General features: G+C 41.6%; 1 protein-coding gene and 1 long non-coding RNA gene across 2 annotated transcripts in view; one reads left to right on the forward strand and one right to left on the reverse strand.

Annotated features, from left to right (window-relative positions):
• Nucleotides 1-3,354, forward strand: part of LOC116707139 (uncharacterized) — a 4,274-nt gene extending 920 nt beyond the window's left edge. The window contains exons 2-3 of the long non-coding RNA XR_004336407.1: nucleotides 39-40; nucleotides 3,342-3,354. This is a non-coding gene — a long non-coding RNA (uncharacterized LOC116707139). The remainder of the gene's footprint in view (nucleotides 1-38; nucleotides 41-3,341) is intronic.
• rap1gds1 (RAP1, GTP-GDP dissociation stimulator 1) overlaps nucleotides 1-3,807 on the reverse strand; it is a 70,492-nt gene that overhangs the window by 44,877 nt on the left and 21,808 nt on the right.

Here is a 3,807-nt window from a genome sequence, read left to right on the forward strand (position 1 = left end):
GTGTGGGTGGGGGCCTTGAGTTTGACCATGTGCCCTAGATGTATAGGGGCCGACGCACAGGAAAGGCGTCCACGCGTCTTCTGCTCACACCCTGCATTGTGCTTCGTGTGGGCGGCGGCAGCACACACACACACACACACACACACACACACACACACACACACACACACACACACACACACACACACACCACACGCACACACACACACACACACACACACACACACACACACACACACACACACACACACCTAAAACCCCAGGAAAATGCCCCTTCTGCTTTGCTCCAGCTGGTTTTTCTCCTCAACTGTCAATACGGTTCAGGGTCTTTTGTTGAGACGAAGACAGAAATACACATCTGCATTCAGATTTCAGTCCGATTTTAAAAAGCCACACGCACACTTGGTTTCCGTTTTATAAAATCTTCATAAAAACAAGTTATTACTGCGCTGTTTGTGCATGCTGGGGTTTTTTTGTTTCTTCTCCTTTTTCTCTGTTGTTGCGCTTGTTTGTGTCGTAAAGAAAGCAAAAACCCAATAAATATACAGTGGGGAGAACAAGTATTTCATATGCTGCTGATTTTGCAAGTTTTCCTGCTTACGAAGCATGTAGGGGTCTGTAATTTCTGTAATTACTATCATGGTACACTTCAACTGTGTGAGACAGTCTTTGTCTAAAACAAAAATCCAGAAAATCACATTGTCTGATTTTTGAATAATTACTTTGCATTTTATTGCATGACGCAAGTATTGATACAGAAATAAAGCAGAACTTAACAATAACAGTTACAGGTCATACGTTTCCTGTAGTTTTTTTAGTCTTTGTCTAAAACAAAAATCCAGAAAATCACATTGTCTGATTTTTAAATAATTACTTTGCATTTTATTGCAAGATCATCCGTTTCCTGAAGTTCTTGACCAGGTCTGCACACCCTGCAGCGGGGATCTTGGCCCACTCCCCCGTACAGACCTTCAGGTTCCTGGGCTGTCGCTGGGCAATACGGACTTTGAACTCCCTCCAAAGATTTTCTATTGGGTTCGGGTCTGGAGACTGGCTAGGCCCCTCCAGGACCTTGAGACTCCAGGACCTTGAGACGCTTCTTACGGAGCCACTCCTCGGTAATATGTTGAGTTAATTGTACTTTACTTGAGTCTTTTCATGCCACTTTAGTTACTTGTTACTTTTCAAATTTAGATTTTTTTGCACACAAAACAGTTTATAAAGTAAAATGTTTTATATATAAATGTAACTACAACACAGCCATTAACGGGCTATAAGTCCAGCTGAATGAATGATAGACCATTAAACAACAAGTATTACACTTTCTAAAAAGTGATGATTACTCAGCTTTGAGTACTTTTACTTAATACTAACTTTATATACATTTACCTGATGATATACTGCATGCTTTTGCAGGACTTTACTTCTACAGAGTAATTCTACAGTGTGGTATAGTACTTTTACTTAAGTAAGGATCTGAATACTGCCCCACCACTGGTGAGACTGGGGTTTATTTAGGAAAAAAAATAAATATAATATTTGATTTTGTCTTTACTTAATTTTACTTTGAAAAAGCCAATTAAAGATGATGCTCGCATGACGAGGCTACAAAGCTGTCTGTTGAATTAAACCTTGTGTTGTAAGAATTTGTTTTAATTGTATTAATCATTTTTATGCGTTTCCAAACTTTGTTAATTTTAACACATGTTTTAAAAATATCGAAATTAATATCGATATCGCAATCTATCGATATCGCCAATATCACATTTTTTCAATATCGTGCACCCTAGCGTAAATCCGTCAGCTAGCTGACTATCTGTTAGGGTGTGTGACGAGCACCCAGCTCACGATACGAGATTGGGTTCACGAGATCAAGCAAGATTTTCCACCTATGTTACAGAACCTTCAAGAGAAAAAAGACTGGAGAAATAGTCCTTTATTCAATCAAAGTCACAAAATGAAACAAGCACTGAAAGGTCCGCCTTAAACTTAAGCTGCCAAAAGGGCGAATAAAAAAAAAAATCCTCTTTTGGAAATGATCTTATTGCCTTAATTAAAAAAATGACAAAAAAATCCAACCTTAAGGACACCAACTCTTACCGGGGGCATGAGTATAACACCCTATTTCTATAAAGGCAGGCAGAGTTTTATTATTAACCCCGGGGGCCCTGAGGCCATTTTTACAGTAATTTCGTCTGGTTTTATTTATATAAAGCTCGTAAAACATCAACCCTGTTGTCTACAGTCAGATATGAAATCATTTTTTTTTTAGGACAAACGGTTATTAGAATATGGGGTTGCAGTGAGGTCACTTGCATGTTAAAAATGGTTGTAGGGGACAAAAGAAATAAATAAATAAAAAAAATAAATGAATGAATCTTCAGATATGTATTGATATCACAGACATATAGTAACCCTCTAAACACTTCGTCATATGTCTGGGAGTCACCACTGGAGATGAGAAATATCATCAAACTTTTACAGTTTGACAAAATACATGCATTTTTTCCAAAAAGTCAAGAGCTTTGCTCTCATGAATTTACTTAGCCAATAATAACATAATAATGTCATATTTATTGATATTACAACCCACAGCAATGTTACACAAGCAACCATGTGTCTAAATTATTGTGTCATTATTTGGCTCTCCATAGAGTATATAGGCATTTTGCCGGCTTCTGGCCTTCCATACAAGAGGGGGGCCTTTATCTCCATATTGGAGCATGACCTGAAAAATAAGACAGAAAGAGAGAGAGACGGAGAAGCGAGCAGCGAGCCAGCGGCAGAAATGAGCCAAACGCGATGAATTATGGACATAAGTGGACAATCTTGGATATAACAGTATGGATTTAAAGCCCAAAGAGGCTGCAAGTTCCAGGCTGGATAGAAAACCCCCTGTAGGGCTAGAAAGACCCGGAAAAGACCGCCGTAAAAGCCGAAAACGTCAGGATTCAAACGAAACAAAAAGTGAGTAAATCGCCTGTATGGTTCAAAGTTATTAACTATGAATCAGAGGTTTTTTTACTCGTGGGCGAGTGTTCGGGCTCAGAGGGTTAAACGGATACTATGATCCTGATGAAGTTCCCTGGCCTTTGGAATTAAAATTCCTGCACCAGGCTGGGGGGTCTACGGACCAGGCAAGCGGCTTGGTGAGAGGCAACTACTGTTGGCGCAGTTAATTAGAAAATGGAAGAAGTTCAAAATGATTGTTACTCTTCCACTCGGTTGGACTCGTGCAAGATCTCATTTCAGGGGGCTAATGATCGTGAGGAAGGACGAGGGATCAGCCCAGAACTACACGGCGGACCTGGTCAATGACCTGAAGATAGCTGGGTCCACAGTCTCAAAGAAAACCGTTGGTACCACGCTACGGGGTATGGATTGGATCCTGCAGCGGAGCAAGGTCCCCCCCTGCTCAAGCCAGCGCATGTCCAGACCCATCTGAAGTTTGCCTTGACCTCTGGGTGGTCCAGGAGGAACGGGAGAAGGTCATGTGGTGATGAGACAGAAATAGAGCTTTTTGGTCTAACTACAGTAGCTGTGTTTGGAGTAGGAAGAAGGATGAGTACAACTCCAAGAACACCATCCCAGCCGTGAAGCATGAAGGTGGAACTTCATTCTTTGGGGGGGGGGCTTTCTGCAAAGGGGACAGGACCGCAGCGATTGAAGGGAGGATGGATAGACGGGGCCATGCATCGCGAGACTTGGCCAACAACTCCTTCCTCAGTAAGAGCATTGAGATGGGTCGTGGCGGGGTCTTCCAGCATGACAACGACCTGAAACCACACACCCAGGGCAACTCAAGGA

The sequence above is a fragment of the Etheostoma spectabile genome, chromosome 19, assembly GCF_008692095.1.
Source record: "Etheostoma spectabile isolate EspeVRDwgs_2016 chromosome 19, UIUC_Espe_1.0, whole genome shotgun sequence".
In the NCBI taxonomy this organism is placed as follows: Eukaryota; Metazoa; Chordata; class Actinopteri; order Perciformes; family Percidae; genus Etheostoma; species Etheostoma spectabile.